The 17,941-nt window shown below is 44.6% G+C and overlaps 1 protein-coding gene across 1 annotated transcript in view; it reads left to right on the top strand.

Annotated features, from left to right (window-relative positions):
• cacna2d3a (calcium channel, voltage-dependent, alpha 2/delta subunit 3a) overlaps positions 1-17,941 on the top strand; it is a 242,577-nt gene that overhangs the window by 81,542 nt on the left and 143,094 nt on the right. The gene's annotated exons all lie outside the window — the stretch shown is intronic.

Here is a 17,941-nt window from a genome sequence, read left to right as displayed (position 1 = left end):
GAGTGAGTTTAAGTGAGTTTGAGTGAGTTTGAGTGAGTTGAGTGAGTTTGAGTGAGTTGAGTGAGGTTAATTGTGGAGCACACTGATCTTGCAGATTACATTACATATTCATGATGAACGTGGGGATGATGAACATGACCATGTACATGACCCTGGACATGTGGAGGCATGCTGAACCAGCCCTCTCTCCCTCCCCTCTCTTTCTCTCTCTCACTCTCCTCTCTTCCCTCTTTCTCCTCTCTCCACTCTCCCCTCTCTCTCTCTCTCCTCTCTCTCCTCTCCCTCTCCTCCCTCCCCTCTCCACTCTCCCCTCTCTCTCCACTCTCCCCTCTCTCTCCACTCTCCCCTCTTTCTCTCCTCCCTCTCCTCCCTCCCCTCTCTCTCTCCCCTCTCTCCCCTCTTTCTCCCCTCTCCCTCCTCTCCCTCTCCTCTCTCCCCTCTCTCTCTCCCCTCTCTCCGCTCTCTCTCTCTCTCCTCTTCCCTCTCTCTCTCTCCTCTCCCCTCTCTCCCCTCTTTCTCCCCTCTCCCTCCTCTCCCTCTCCTCTCTTCCCTCTCTCTCTCTCCTCTCCCCTCTCTCTCTCCTCCCTCCCCTCTCTCTCTCCCCTCTCTCCGCTCTCTCTCCGCTCTCCCCTCTCTCTCCTCTCCTCTCTCCTCCCTCCCCTCTCTCTCTCTCCTCTCCCCTCTCTCTCTCTCCTCCCTCCCCTCTCTCTCCTCTCTCTCTCTCCTCTCCCCTCTCTCTCTCTCCTCTCCCCTCTCTCTCTCCTCCCTCCCCTCTCTCTCTCTCCTCTCTCCCCTCATTGAAATCAGGTCTGTCTGTTTGTGGCAGGCTTTGTTTTGCTTAATGTCTGCTGATTGTATACAGCAAGATGGAAAAATATGTAATTTGTCTGGCATTGATTATCCAAAAAGATGAATCATAGCATCTGTCTGTGTGTGTGTGTGTGTGTGTGTGTGTGTGTGTATATAGTTCTGTGTGTAAATGTGTGTATGTAATGTGCATGACTTGAGAAGGCTTTGCAGCATCATTATGCAGATGTGTGTGTGTGTCTGTGTGTGTGTGTGTCTGTTGTGTGTGTGTGTGTGTGTGTGTGTGTGTCTGTTCTGCATTTGTAGCTGTAACAAATATCCCCAGAGGGAACAATGATGGATATCCATCAGTCTGTCTGTGTTCTGTCTGTCTGTCTGTCTGTCTGTCTAGAATATTGCATGTGCTGTTTTACAACAATAGGAAGCTAGATCTTTGATACACACTATCATTCTAATATTACGCTAGTAATATGCAGGTATACAAGGTATATTGCAATTTCTTTATGGTTGTAAAGCGTCAGTGATGAGCTGGACACGTGCAGTGTGAGGTTCATTAAGGTCAGATCCATAATCAGAGTCAGGGTCACCGTCCAGATTCATATAGCCATTATGGATATCCATAGCAACAAACAGGGAAAAAACAGGAAGTTTAAACCAATAAACAGGCCAGGAATATACAGACACAAAGAGAGAATTACAACTCACTAAAGACAGATACATATACCACCAACCTGAAACATTCCAGCAAACCAAGAAATTCATTCATTCAATAACCAGTACCGACAGACAACTGTTTGACAGGAAAAACTGTAAAATTAGAAACTTACTCTACACATTCAAAACAACCAACCTCTTCTTGTTGAGGTGTGAAACATCTGCCCCCCTATGATCTGGTCTTGATGTCCTGTATGGTGTAAGAATGCAAAAATGCAAAACATACAATTGAATAACATTTCAGAATTTATGCCGCATTACAGTAGAGTGCACATTCCTGAATTACATATACGTTTTTTCTATGAAATGTTTGAACGATTGTTCCAATATTCGGCTGCACCCAGAGACCAGCTTCAGCCATTGTGAGACCATGACTTACATGTAAAACATGGTCCACAATTGTTGCCCTTAGTTCACCTGGGACAAACCTATGGACATGGACCCTCCTAGCTCTTCCTCTGTTTTGTCCCCTCAGCCTCACACCACACAGTCTTACCTCTCTACACCACAGTCTTACCCCTCTACACCACACAGTCTTACCCCTCTACACCATAGTCTTACCCCTCTGCACCATACAGTCTTACCCCTCTACACCACACAGTCTCACCCCTCTACACCACACAGTCTCACCCCTCTACACCACACAGTCTCACCACTCTACACCATAGTCTTACCCCTCTACACCACACAGCCTTACCCCTCTACACCACAGTCTTACCCCTCTACACCACACAGTCTCACCCCTCTACACCACACAGTCTCACCCCTCTACACCATAGTCTTACCCCTCTACACCACACAGCCTTACCCCTCTACACCACAGTCTTACCCCTCTACACCACACAGTCTCACCCTTCTACACCACACAGTCTCACCCCTCTACACCACACAGTCTTACCCCTCTACACCACAGTCTTACCCCTCTACACCACACAGCCTTACCCCTCTACACCACAGTCTTACCCCTCTACACCACACAGTCTCACCCCTCTACACCACACAGTCTCACCCCTCTACACCACACAGTCTTACCCCTCTACACCACACAGTCTTACCCTTCTACACCACACAGTCTTACCCCTCTACACCACACAGTCTTACCCCTCTACACCACACAGTCTCACCCCTCTACATCACAGTCTTACTCCTCTACACCACAGTCTTACCCCTCTACACCACACAGTCTTACCCCTCTACACCACACAGTCTTACCCCTCTACACCACACAGTCTTACCTCTCTACACCACAGTCTTACCCCTCTACACCACACAGTCTTACCTCTCTACACCACACAGTCTTACCCCTCTACACCACACAGTCTTACCCTTCTACACCACACAGTCTTACCCCTCTACACCACAGTCTTACTCCTCTACACCACACAGTCTTACCCCTCTACACCACACAGTCTTACCCCTCTACACCACAGTCTTACTCCTCTACACCACACAGTCTTACCCCTCTACACCACACAGTCTTACCCCTCTACACCACACAGACTTACCCCTCTACACCACAGTCTTACTCCTCTACACCACACAGTCTCACCCCTCTACACCACAGTCTTACCCCTCTACACCACACAGTCTCACCCCTCTACACTACACAAATTCCCTTTTGCAAACAATTTAATCATGTTAGGATAAATGAGCAACATGTAACAACAACAAAAAAAGTACAATTATGCCTGAGATATTATGACACTGTTTTCAGCACTTTTATATGTAATGACCCAGACAATGACCTAAAGCCTTTTTAGAGGGTAAGACACATTTTGATAAACATGACATAAGCAATTGATAATGCAACAGACAAAAACTGAAACAACAGACAATTGTACATCACCATTTGCAAAATGTACAAAAGCATTTGCAAAATGTCTCCCTGCGTCCATATGAGCATTTTTATTCTGTGACTGCCACAGGCCAACATTATACAATATATGTTATGGATTTATGAGTTTAGCAGCTGGTGTAGGTCACATTTGTCTTCTGTTAAAGACTCTTGCTTTAATGATCATTATGGAATAATGTCTCCCCATTTGCAGTACTTGATAGATATTAAGATCGGAGCGCTACCATTGGGCAAGGGGATGAGTTAAGGCAAAGAAAAGCAAAATATCCATTGAAAATGAACCGCCTGAAGAATTTTCAAATTCAGACAGATTTACACAATGTGCCTTTTCGTATCAAGTGGACATATGAAACACAAATACACTGATATTGTGAGAACTGGGGCCAGCCCCTTCTCGAATTCGAAATCGAATTCAGAGCTGTGTTCTCCATCATATAAAGGACGTGAGCTTTATATTTTGCCAGTAAACACAACACTAAAAAGAGGCAGCCTTCCCAATAACCTAAAGCCCGCCTTCAATACACCGTGCACTCAGCACCGTGACACAAGGTGCTGGAACATTAACCCGGACGGTAGCCGACACAGCAGCCGTGCTGAGACACACATATACCCCCTGATCTCGACTCCAACGAAGCGTCTTCCATAATAGCCCTGCCCCTTTAATGCAGTCACCCCTTTCCTGTAATCGAATCTCCCTCGGGACTCGAGAGAGGCTGTTTAGATGCCTCCAGGGAACAGCGCAATGTCAGAGGACTGTAGGAGTGATTGCAGAAGATGTGCACAGACATCTAGATGATGCTAGAACAGAGAGGTAGTGCAGCTCACATGCCGCGCAGACAGAGTAATTTCCGAGAATTTCACAAAGCAGCTGCACTAATGGTGATGTGGACGCATCTGAAAACACAGGCCCTGTTGAGGAACCTCGTTCTTAGTAGGTGCCATTCTCCTGAAACTCCTTCAAAACGCAGAGTGAAGCCAACATACCAGCCAAGTGTTTTGTCGTTAAATTGTTAAATGTGTTTCAGAAAGCGGTTCTGTTTCTGAGTGCAATGTGACATGTTTTAGACTGTATCACGAACACGCTTAACTGTTCTCGCTGGAGTGTTTGTTCTGCTCCATCACATCCCTCAGTATGAGGCACGGTGGCCACGTGGTGTCGGTCTGGAGACTGAAGACCATGACTGTGAACCCTGTTCATGCCTGTTAGAAGCTATTTAATGATTCTATAATTAATAGAAGCTATTATGTAAACCATAATCATGGAAGGTGACCATCTGTCATAAAATGGCGTAAGGGAGAACCACTGGGAAACACAGCACAGACACACAGGGCCGGCGGTGTCTCTTGGGCCCTGAGGGGGGAGTGTGTGGTTGCTGAGGAGAACCCCTCACTGACTGGCCAGCCCTACCCCCGAATCACTAGCCACCGGGAGGAATTGACCAGTTGGTCAGCTGCGAACCGAACCACCACAGGAGAACAGCACAGAGGGTTGGGCAAAGTGTTTCTTGCCCTTCTTACCCCATTGCTTTCCCTTAGGCACCCTGTTTGGGCTCGTCTTTTTGTGATGCAAGGGGAAGGCTGGATACCGAGATGAGATGTCACTTTTACCAGCACTTTTATTTAGTGAGTGGAAGCGCATATAGTGCTAGCACGGACGAAAGACACAAACACAAATTCAAAGTCAAATTTATTTATATAGCGCTTTTTACAACACATGTTGTCACAAAGCAGCTTTACAATCGTTATGGGTCCAGATCCCTAATGAGCAAGCCAAAGGCAACAATGGCAAGGAAAAACTCACTATGATGGTGGGGATTAGGAAGAAACCTCGGGAGGACCAAGACTCAAAAGGGAACCCATCCTCCATTGGGCGGCCCGTTAGAACAAGTCCGTATTTGTGGACAAAAGGTGGTTATAGTTATGGTTCTAGTTCCCCGGCCAAGTAGTCACAGTCCCTTCAGTGCAGATGGTGAGCCTCAGGTAGGAGCTAGCATTAGCACATCCCATGCGGCAATGGCACATCCAACCCCGGCATTAGTACATCCATGGCAGGCTAATCTATAGCAGCATAACTAAAGGGAGGGTTCCAGAGGTGACGACAGTCATGAGGGCTCACTGAGACATTGCTTTCCAGTCAAGTCATAGTCACAACTAGAGTGATGCCATGACACAGCTGGATGACAGCATCAACATCTCAGATTACCAGAAATCTCAACGTCTGGGGGCCCCCGAGCCCCACACCTTACAAGGGGAATATTAACTGAAGGCTTGGTGATTCTTATGTCTAGATTTAAAGATTGGAACTGTGTCATAATTGAGGGGCTTTAAAGGAGAAAGCTCTTCCTCCGGGTTGTAGTCTTACAAATTTTTGAAACTATGAGAAATCCAGCATTTTGGGAGCGCAAAGGGCAAGATGGGTTGTAGTAAGCAATGAGTTTACTCAGACATTATGAGGCAAGACCAATTAATGCAGGGCTATTCAACTGGTGGCCCGTGGGCCAGAACCGGCCCTTTAATGAATTTGTACTGGCCCGTAAAAATAAATAACATTTTATTTGCAACATTTTACGTTCGAATTTACATTTGCCACCCCCAACAATTTACGTTCTACCACCCCATGACAGTATTGGTATAGCTCTGAAAATTGTCTGGCGCACAGGTCAGAGCTCTCTGCCAAATCTGGCCCACAGAAAAATATAGTTGAATAGCCCTGATTTAATGCCTTATATGTTAACAGAAGAATTTTAAATTCAATTCGATATTTAATCGGAAGCGAGAGTGGGACAAATATGATCGAATTTTGTAGCCTTAGTTAGGACTCTAGCTGCAGCATTTTGTACCAGTTGTAGCTTCTTTATGGACTGTTTAGGGCACAGTCAAGACAAGAGCATGGGCCAGTTTCTCTGCATCAGCTAAAGTAAGTGTCTCAGCTTGGCTATATTACATGAATGGAAAAAGGCAGCCTTAGTGACATTGCATATATGTGTGTCAAATGAAAGATCCGAATCAATAGTGACACCTAAGCTTTTTGCAGTAGATTTAGGTGTTACTGAAAACCCATCTAGGGTAAGGGGAATATCAGCCCAATTGCTTCTAGCAGCTTTAGGCCCAAGAATCAGCACCTCAGTCTTATCTGAATTTAGTTGAAGAAAATTAGACACCATCCAGTCCTAGACGCAGTTCTCAATTTTGAGAGTAGTAGTGATATCATCTGGATTGGAAGATATATACAACTGAGTATCATCTGCGTAGCAATGTAAGCTAATATCATGCCTACGAATTATAGTGCCCAGTGGTAGCATATATAATGAGAATAATATGGGGCCCAGTACAGATCCTTGTGGGACACCATATTTTACCCTAGTATGCTCTGAGCAATCATTATTTACTAGTACAAATTGGTAATGATCTGTCAGGTAGGACCTGTCAGGAGAGTGCTTGACCTCTTATGCCAATGTCTCCAGCCTGTTTAGTAAAATATTATGATCAATGGTGTCAAAAGCAGCACTGAGGTCTAGCAGTATGAGAAAATAAACGTGTCCTTTATCAGAGGAAATTAAGATTGGTCAGTACTTTAGTCAGTGCTGTGATGGGGTCTAAATCCAGACTGAAATAACTAATAATGTTCTGTCTGTAAGGACAGAAGGAAGAGAGTTGTGAAAAAAACTACTTTCTCAAAAATTTTAGATATGAACGACAAATTAGAGATTGGCCCATAGTTGGACAGTTCCTGGGGATTAAGACCAGGTTTTTTAATTAGTGGCTTGATGACTCCAAGTTTAAATGAACTGGGAATGTAGTCCAGGCTCAGAGAATAGTTAATTATGGTAAGCAAAGGTTCTACAATGCTATGCAGTAATTCTTTAAGTAGATGGGTTGGTACGGCATCTAGTATGCATGTGGAGGGCTTAGCAGATTCTACCAATGAAAGTCATGACGAATTTGGGGAGAAGGACTCTAAAAGGGCATCAGAGCTGACCAGATTTCTCTCAGTGGCTCTCTTATATTGTAATGGCACAACCTTGTCTAAAGCTGTACGAAGGGAAGTCTCGACGTGCTCGGTAAAACGCTCTAGTTCTTTCGGAGCAGGTGGATCAATGTTCGTCAGACCCGGTAAAATATCAGTGAGTGCGGCAATGGTATTGGGTGTTATAGTTCCTTTAATTTGGTAGCGGGGTGGCCGATGAATACCGTCGTTCACCGCAACTCGTACGTTATGAGGCTGTGGTCAGAAACGGCCTCGCTCTGAGGAAGTACCGCTAAACTGGAGATGTTAATACCAAACGATAAAACCAAGTCTAAAGTATGACTACAATTATGTGTAGGACCAGAGGTGGAAAGAGTACTGAAAAATTGTAATTGAGTAAAAGTATCTTTACTTTGCCTAAAATCTACTCAGAGTAAAAGTAAAATTACCCATCTCAAAATTGACTCGAGTAAAAGTACAAATTACTTCGTTTAAAATGTAATTTGAGTAAAAGTTACTTAGTTACTTTCAGTTATTTAATGCATGGATGAATCATGAACCAAATTCAGCACAAGTTGTTTTAATCGATTTCAAAGCATATTAAAGTGCACATCCACACTTGCAAAAGATCAGCTGGGCTCAGGAACATAATTCCTCACAGCACAAGGACAGTCACAACCTGTACCATAAAGTGTAAACAATTTTCAGTCCTATTGTCCAACGGACAACACTATGATAAGAATAAAGAAGTTTAAATTACAAATTATTCAAAAAACAAAATGCACACAAAATTAAGTGCCCACAAGATGCCACAAATCAAACTAAAATGCAACAGGATTCCACTACTCACAATAAAATGCCCACAGGATCTCACCTCAAAAATAAAATAAATGCTCATAGGATCCCACAATTTAAAAGTAAGTGCTCACAGGATCCAACTATTCAAAATACAGTGCTCACTGGATCCCACTATTCACAATAAAATGCACACAGGATGCCACAACTCAAAATAAAATATAAAATGACCACAGGATCCCACATCTCAAAATGCACAGGATTGTAACGATCTGCGCTGGGCAGAACAGGGAGGCAGACACAAACGCTGAGGAGAGCGGAATTTATTCAAAGGAATTCCAATGGCAGAGTGGAAGTAGCAGGCACGGGTCATAATGGGAGGGCAGTCCGGACAAGAAATATACACAGGCATACTAGGGATAAGACAACTGAACACAACGGAAAACACGGAACAGGCAGAGAACAACGTAGAACGAAAAGCACAAAGAGCGAACTCACAACCGGGAAGCACGTTGGCTAACAGCACAAAATAACCGATACCAGACACAGGAGACACCGGGACTATTATACACAGAACTAACTGGGAACAGGTGCTAACAATGACGACAGGGGCGTGGCAGGCAATGGGAAATCACAGAGACAACGAGCAGGGCGGGATAAACAGGCAAGTAAACGCAGACACAAGGGAACCCAGAGTGACAGCTAGGAGAGGGGGCGTGGCCCTAAGTGACAAGGATTCCACTATTAAAATGCTCACAGGATTCAACAATTCAAAATACAGTGCCCACAGGATTCCACTTTTCACAATAAAATGTCCACAGGATCCCACAGAACCTGATAGATAGAAGATTTTTTTTTAAAGTGCACCAGGTTACGACCTGATTATGAGACAATGGACAGGGCGCGCGCAAGGCAAGGCCACGCAATTGGCTTTCAGTTCTGGGACACAGAAGTTTAAATTTCTGCCCGCATAAAATTTTTTCACCATCAATATTTTTTACTTAGTAACGTGAGGGCGTTCAAATGTAGTGAAGTAAAACTACTTAGGTAAAAATTTACTCAAGTAAAAGTAAAAATTACATATTTCAAAAACTACTCAGAAAATTACAAATTACTCATAAAAAGTACTCAATTACAGTAATGTGAGTAAATGTAATTAGTTACTTTCCACCCCTGTGTAGGACCCACCAAATTCTGAGTGATACCCATTGAATCCAGAATTGCTTGAAAGTTTATGCTAAAAGTGAGGACTCAGTGAGGACTCCGACAAAGATGAGTGACACGCACAACATCAACACACTTTAAACGCCTTAACATAAACATTAAGATAAACAAGAACCAAGTACAACAAATATCGATCACGAGGCACCAGCAGGTGCGACAGATGAACACGCACACAGAACCACAACCAAAGGAAATACATATATTTACATAAATAGATGCAGACCACACATACACAAACCTGAAGTCAAACCCTGCCTCTTCCATGATCATGTGGAGTCTACTGCACAAGACACCGTGAGGCACCATTGCGCTCTTGAGGGGAGCTTTTAACCTATCGCTGAGGAACCGTCGACCATTGAACTAGGGGTGACCTGCAATAGTCGCTGATTCGACTATATTCGACTATACCCCCTAGTCGACTATGAACGTCATAGTCGAATGTACCATTCTAACTGCATGGGGGTGCCCAAGGATGCAGCTAAGCATTAGTTGTTACATGAAATGTCTTTGTTTTCGTTATATATAGCCTTTTGTCAAATAAAATTATCCTTATTTCTGTTAATAAGTATTTTTAAATGATGTGTGCACATTAACAATAGGCATCTTCCTTAATACACATTAATAAATCACACCCTGCAGTTGCACAATCCAATTAGCGGAGCTGAACACGCTACAGGATAGTCCGCATCTGCCGAGATTATAATGGCTAATAAAAAAACTTCAAAAGTGTGGGAGTATTTTGAAAAAGATAAAGATGAATAAAACAAAATACAAGTTGTCATCAACGTCTTTCATTTCACCAGACAAGAACCAACATGGCATACCATTTAAAATGCGTAAGGCGAAAAAAAAAAACAGTTCAGCCGTTTGTTGTTTCGGTCGTGTCGTCTTGTCTCGTCTCGTCGCGGTGCGTCTTGGCAAGTAGGCCTATAAACATTTTTTTGTGTTGTTTGTGTGATGGCTAGGGTGAGCGAAAATAAATGGAAGCAATCACGCCAAGTCTCAAGGAAAAAGGATGGTTTAATATGTAAAGTGCGCAAACCAAAACCCGTGAACTGATACGAATTAAGGATATAATAATCAGCGGTCAACTGGTACAAAGACAAGACATATATAGATGAACAAACGACCCTCAGGTGAGACGGATCGCGGGCTCCGCCCACCTGAGGGACGAACACAACACCACACCCACAGGACAAGCTGCTGCTGTAGACGGGGGTGACCAGTAGGGGGCCGCCGTACCGTGACAGATTGCTTTTTAAACCCCATTACTTGAATCTTTCCTTATAATTTTTTTGCTGTTGTGTGGCAATTGTTTTTATATTTTCAGGCAGGCATATTTTATTTAAAATATTTTTGACATTTTTCACAGTGCCTGTCTGACAGTTAAAAGTAAATAAATAAAAGTTGAATAAAGCCAACCTACCATGTTTATTCATTTATCTGAGGTTTAGGTTTTTACTAAAAATCTGACGAATCAGATTCGACTATGAAAATCCTTAGTTGAAGACACCTCTACGTTGAACCATTTCAGCAGTCATGTGACAACATAAACAGTTGTTAGTCTCGACACAGCGTCATCTTCTGGACGACCTGTAAACAGAACTAGCAGCAAGAAAAAGCACAAACACCCCCAACATGGCGATGGCCATAACCATAGTCACCGAGGGCTTCCTCACTCCCATTTGTTGTCTAAGGCAACTGCAGGTTTTCCACACCTGATGTCCTCAACTGAGTCACCACACCTTTAGTTACTGCAGGTTAATTAAGTTTTGCTGTCACACTTATCAAACTCTGGACCCTTGTCAGGGGAACCACCATTCCAGCAGAGGGAACTGGGACATATGGAGAAAAGAGATACAGCATTCTGATCAGATCAGAAGTGTGATGGGATGCACCGTAGTTTGTCACACAGGCGGACTAGAGTTTCTGAGCAGCAGAGTGGAACTCTGGGATGCATGAATATCAGTGAGAAGCTCTCCTCTCTTTCCAGACAGGCTGGAAATGTACACCTGGGTCTCCTGATTTGTTCTGAGTCAAAACACATTTTCGTTTGAAGATAATATCACCTTCACCACTTTATGGAGAAGAAACGTTCAGACATAGAAGCACGACTTGGTGGAACCACTCAGCTCATTGACACATAACCGTGTGTTCAGGTATCTGCTGTTTAAAACCTTTTGCAAGCGGAATAGCAGGACACTGAAACCCTCTCACGAGTCTCATTAGGACTGTGGCTACCAAAGATGCTATTAGTCATCGCTGAGTGTGTCAGCACAGGTGAAACTGCATGGAAAAAGAAATGATCAGAACAACATTGGGGGCGAGATAAGCCGAAGCCTATGGTTTCTGCTGCTCTCATTTTAAAAAATGGGAATCCTTCATGTGTCCCTGTCCCCACAATTTGTGCAAAATTGGAGCAGCGAGGATCATGGCATTAAACTGTTAATTGCAACCTCTGACTTCTGTTAATCGTGCACAGAATCTCAGACATTACTGCACATGTGCAATTCTGTGAGCAAACTTGTTTATTACTTCTTTGTCCACTGATAATACAGCTATTGAGGGGGTGGACTGGCAAACTGCATGGTGGCTTGTAGGCCATCCGTACCCACGCAGACATAGAGAACCGAAGGGTATAATGTGTGCTGATAAGCTGGTTGGACTCTTAGTGAACTGTGGGGGTGTTCTAAAACATGGCTGGATTGATGAGGTCAAAGAAGAGCAGCTTTTTTAGGTTACAAAACTTTACAGTAAACTTCAGACATTGGAGTTCATATAATCTCATATAGAGGCCAGAACATTCATGCTGGGAATATAGCAAACTGTTGTAGTGTTTTGTTTATCTTTCTATTTACTTATCCCAGTATTATTAATACTTATTTTGTATGTACTGATCCACAGTTCCAGGAAAAGGCACTAATGGTAGAACGGTGTTTTATAGCCAGTGCTTTTAATGCTTACAATTACAGCATAAGGCAGAAACTCTCACCCAGAGAACTAACGTGTGTTTAATAGTTCAATCGTGTGTTTGACCTTCTGGGGTCCAAGCCATAACCTACCTGCTGTACCAGGTGAGTTGTGGAGGGGTCTGTAAGAACCTTCTAGTCGGTCAGATGCTGGTGAATAAACACGGGCATTAAACACAGAACATGTCCGTCTCTAGAAGTGCTTTTACACTCGACATCTAAAGGTCAGCTATAAGAAGGGCCATCCAATGTACTTGTCAGTAGCCTTGAACACTGTGGCTATTTTCACATTATTTAATATTTAACAAGTCTTCTTTAAACGAAAGGTCAGTTTGGTAATGGTTGTTCTATCATACATCTGAATGCCTAGCACAGGTAATCAGATTAGGCTGTGTTGTACACCTGAACGGCTAGCACAGGTAATCAGATTAGGCTGTGTTGTACACCTGAACAGCTAGCACAGGTCATCAGATTAGGCTGTGTTGTACACCTGAACAGCTAGCACAGGTCATCAGATTAGGCTGTGTTGTACACCTGAACGGCTAGCACAGGTAATCAGATTAGGCTGTGTTGTACACCTGAACGGCTAGCACAGGTAATCAGATTAGGCTGTGTTGTACACCTGAACAGCTAGCACAGGTCATCAGATTAGGCTGTGTTGTACACCTGAACAGCTAGCACAGGTAATCAGATTAGGCTATGTTGTACTCCTGAACGGCTAGATGTTGTGGGTGGATGTTGTGGGTGGATGATGTGTGGTGGATGTTGTGGGTGGATGTTGTGGGTGGATGATGTGTGGTGGATGTTGTGGGTGGATGATGTGTGGTGGATGATGTGGGTGGATGTTGTGGGTGGATGATGTGGGTGGATGTTGTGGGTGGATGATGTGGGTGGATGTTGTGGGTGGATGTTGTGGGTGGATGTTGTGTGGTGGATGTTGTGGGTGGATGATGTGGGGTGGATGTTGTGGGTGGATGATGTGGGTGGATGTTGTGGGTGGATGTTGTGTGGTGGATGTTGTGGGTGGATGTTGTGGGTGGATGATGTGGGTGGATGATGTGGGTGGATGATGTGTGGTGGATGATGTGGGTGGATGTTGTGGGTGGATGTTGTGTGTGGATGTTGTTGGTCGATGTTGTGGGTGGATGTTGTGTGTGGATGTTGTGGGTGGATGATGTGGGTGGATGATGTGGGTGGATGTTGTGTGGTGGATGTTGTGGGTGGATGATGTGGGTGGATGATGTGGGTGGATGTTGTGGGTGGATGTTGTGGGTGGATGATGTGGGTGGATGTTGTGTGGTGGATGTTGTGGGTGGATGATGTGTGGTGGATGTTGTGGGTGGATGTTGTGGGTGGATGATGTGGGTGGATGTTGTGGGTGGATGTTGTGTGGTGGATGATGTGGGTGGATGATGTGGGTGGATGATGTGGGTGGATGTTGTGGGTGGATGATGTGGATGGATGTTGTGGGTGAATGATGTGGGTGGATGTTGTGGGTGGATGTTGTGGGTGGATGTTGTGTGGTGGATGTTGTGGGTGGATGTTGTGGGTGGATGTTGTGGGTGGATGATGTGGGGTGGATGTTGTGGGTGGATGATGTGGGTGGATGTTGTGGGTGGATGTTGTGGGTGGATGATGTGGGTGGATGATGTGGGTGGATGATGTGGGTGGATGTTGTGGGTGGATGTTGTGGGTGGATGATGTGGGTGGATGTTGTGTGGTGGATGTTGTGGGTGGATGATGTGTGGTGGATGTTGTGGGTGGATGTTGTGGGTGGATGATGTGGGTGGATGTTGTGTGGTGGATGATGTGGGTGGATGATGTGGGTGGATGATGTGTGGTGGATGATGTGGGTGGATGTTGTGGGTGGATGATGTGGATGGATGTTGTGGGTGGATGTTGTGGGTGGATGTTGTGGGTGGATGTTGTGTGGTGGATGTTGTGGGTGGATGTTGTGGGTGGATGATGTGGGTGTATGATGTGGGGTGGATGTTGTGGGTGGATGATGTGGGTGGATGTTGTGGGTGGATGTTGTGTGGTGGATGTTGTGGGTGGATGTTGTGGGTGGATGATGTGGGTGGATGATGTGTGGTGGATGTTGTGGGTGGATGATGTGGGTGGATGTTGTGGGTGGATGTTGTGGGTGGATGTTGTGTGGTGGATGTTGTGGGTGGATGTTGTGTGTGGATGTTGTGTGTGGATGTTGTGGGTGGATGTTGTGGGTGGATGTTGTGGGTGGATGTTGTGTGGTGGATGTTGTGGGTGGATGTTGTGGGTGGATGATGTGGGTGGATGTTGTGGGTGGATGTTGTGGGTGGATGATGTGGGTGGATGTTGTGGGTGGATGATGTGGGTGGATGATGTGGGTGGATGTTGTGTGGTGGATGTTGTGGGTGGATGTTGTGGGTGGATGATGTGGGTGGATGATGTGGGTGGATGTTGTGGGTGGATGATGTGGGTGGATGTTGTGGGTGGATGATGTGGGTGGATGTTGTGTGGTGGATGTTGTGGGTGGATGATGTGGGTGGATGATGTGGGTGGATGTTGTGGGTGGATGTTGTGGGTGGATGATGTGGGTGGATGTTGTGGGTGGATGATGTGGGTGGATGATGTGGGTGGATGTTGTGGGTGGATGATGTGGGTGGATGTTGTGGGTGGATGATGTGGGTGGATGATGTGTGGTGGATATTACTGCTTCCGCGCTGCATCGATCTGTCGTTCATGGCACAATGTGGGTCTTTATAGTGATAATAGACTTTGATTAAGAATGTGGGGTAGGAGAGACAGTGAAAGAGGAGAGAGAGAGCAGGGGAGAGATAGAGCAGGAGAGATAGAGCAGGGGAGAGATAGAGCAGGGGAGAGATGGAGCAGGAGAGAGATAGAGCAGGGGAGAGAGAGCAGGGGAGAGATGGAGCAGGAGAGATAGAGCAGGGGAGAGAGAGCAGGGGAGATAGAGCAGGGGAGAGATGGAGCAGGAGAGAGAGAGCAGGAGAGAGAGAGCAGGGGAGATAGAGCAGGAGAGAGAGCAGGAGAGAGAGAGCAGGGGAGAGATGGAGCAGGAGAGAGATAGAGCAGGGGAGAGACCATGAGAGAAGAAACAGAAGAGAGAGTGAATGGTTAAAGGATAACTAGGCAAAGAGATGGTGTAAAGCTCTGATTTATGAAGAGAGAGAACATGAGCAAAATGCTTGTAAAGTTTGATCTCTGTTGTTTTACAATTGTTACATGTTGAACCGATTACATTTATGTGAAAGTTCTGTCACCTGAGAAGGACTTTTGTGAGTTTCCACATAAACATAATTATTAAACATCCAGAACTCAGGCATCACACTCATGTCTTTTAACAGGCCATTAGCTAAACCTTCTGTGGATGATGAAGGTAAAGAAAGAAAACTCCTCATGTCTCCCACGTCTGAAGTGTGGATGCTGCATTAACACATTGGTTTTCTGTACCAATTATCATCATTAATCCTCTGCGCTGCACACAGCCATATGTGATAAGAGCCAGTGGGCCCATCCTGGTTCTGATGCTCCATAAAGTCAAGCTTCTGCTCACCAAATGTCAATGACGCTCGACTGCAGCCTCTGATGGCGTATGTACACAGCTGGTAAACGCTCGTTTGTGTCCGCCGTCCGGTACGGGAGCTCATGGGATGTGCTTGCTAAGCAAGTCTTTTGCTGGTGCCTCACTGTTTACACACAGGGCTCGCCACTGTGGAGGGAGTCTAGCTCATTCTCGAAAAAATGGTCATCAGGAATGAAAAAAACACAACGCTGTGTAGTCATAAGGATAACCGCGCTGGGCCCACAGGAGATTTTTTTTTCAATTCCCTTTACCTGATAATTGCTCCTTTGTGTGCCCTCTTTGAAGCCTGTGTGAGTGAGACGTCAGACTTTCTCATTCTTATGCAGATGAAGGTAACATTGTCTTGTGCTTCTCCTCACTGATGTGTTGGAAAATTGATCCATTTTGTGTACAACAATTTAAACGGAAGCAAAAAACTGCAAATAAGTTGGGATTTTATAATGAAAGCAGTGCTATATTGGTGGAGATCCTGGGGAGACTACAGCTGTCGTCTTTAAGCTCTTTCACCTTGTGCCTGGGTGTCTTCGCCAGATTAGCCTTAGGTGATGGATGTACTGCATGTGTGCTGCCTTCCTAAGATGATGTAGGGAGGTGGAGAATTAGGGTGGAGATAGGCTAGGGGCCTATAGGCTGCACATGGCCACTCTCAGGAGTGGGGGCTCTGGTCTTCATAGGGCACACACTCCTGGCTAGAGTACCAATGGCAACTCTTCCATGTCTTTCCTCTGGCCACAGGTTTCATCTCTCCATATACCATTTTGCATATATTGTAGCAGAACTGTAGGTCTTTTAAATAAGAGACCACAAATTGTACCATCTTAAATACTTGTATTGTTCTTTACCCAAGTGGTAAGTCTGTCAAATAAACAATTTAAATGGAAATGGTAAAGCAGTAATTTGCACTAAATCCTACTTTAGATCTACACAAAATGCCTCTTGTGGCAAAGGCTTTTGAGCCTTGAAGCCTGGTAAGTTGTCTGTATAATAATTTAATAACTTCTTGTTAATACGGAGACATCGGAAAAGGGTTAATTGGTGGAGGGGTGTGTGTGTGCTGGTTTGCATGTGTGTATGTGTGTTGTGTATGTGTGACTATGTGTGTGTGTGTGTGTGTGTGTGTGTGTGTGTGTTTATGTTGTAAGTCACATGTGTTTCTCTTTGTTATCCCAAACATGTTCATTTAGGTTAATGTGTGTGTAGTGAATGCCTGGTGGTGTATAGCACCATGTGCTAGCATGTGTAGTTTCAGTTATTGATCTATGCTGATTCAGCTTTAGCTCAGGGTGATTCACAGAGGTGGGACCAAGTCAGTGTTTTGCAAGTCTCAAGTAAGTCCAAGTCTTTATCCTCAAGTCCTGAGTCAAGTCTCAAGCAAAGACAGTCAACTCAAGTCAAGTCTCGAGTCAAGACAGGCAACCGTCAAGTCAAGTCCCAAGTCTGAAACTTGGAATTTCAAGTCCTTTCGAGTCAGTTTTTACAGGCACCAACGCTTTACGAATGCTATGCTGATGCATTTCTTTACTTGTTTTGTTGGTGTCCGCCAGCCAAAAGATGACAGATCATTTACATTTTATCTTCTCTTAATTACATAAATGTACTTAAACAAGAATGTTTCGTTACATCATTTTACACGAAAATAGCAAGCTTCATCGTAAGCAAGATGCTGTCATTACGAATGGTTATTCTAAACATTTGGATTAAATGTTTAAATATAGACTAATAAAAGGTTAGGGTTATTTTTTCATTGTTTTCTGTTATTGTGGGGTCACGGTGTAGGCTACTATTGTTACCTGGAGATTCAGTGGGGTCACATATTCTGATGGCTGCCGTCAGAATTGGTGACCCCAGTTAAAAAGGCTCACCTGTACATCCCATTCATGATTTCTTTGTTGGCTGCAATGGTGAGGGGATGGTAAATCTTGTTTAAGTACATTTATGTAATTAAGAGACGATAAAATGTAAATATAAACATCTGTCATATTTTGGCTCGTGGACACCAACAAAACGAGTAAAGAAAGTGCATC

The sequence above is a fragment of the Brachyhypopomus gauderio genome, chromosome 4 (assembly GCF_052324685.1).
Source record: "Brachyhypopomus gauderio isolate BG-103 chromosome 4, BGAUD_0.2, whole genome shotgun sequence".
Taxonomy (NCBI): domain Eukaryota; kingdom Metazoa; phylum Chordata; class Actinopteri; order Gymnotiformes; family Hypopomidae; genus Brachyhypopomus; species Brachyhypopomus gauderio.
Note: the sequence above shows the minus strand (reverse complement) of the source record. Positions and strands in the feature narration are given on the sequence as shown.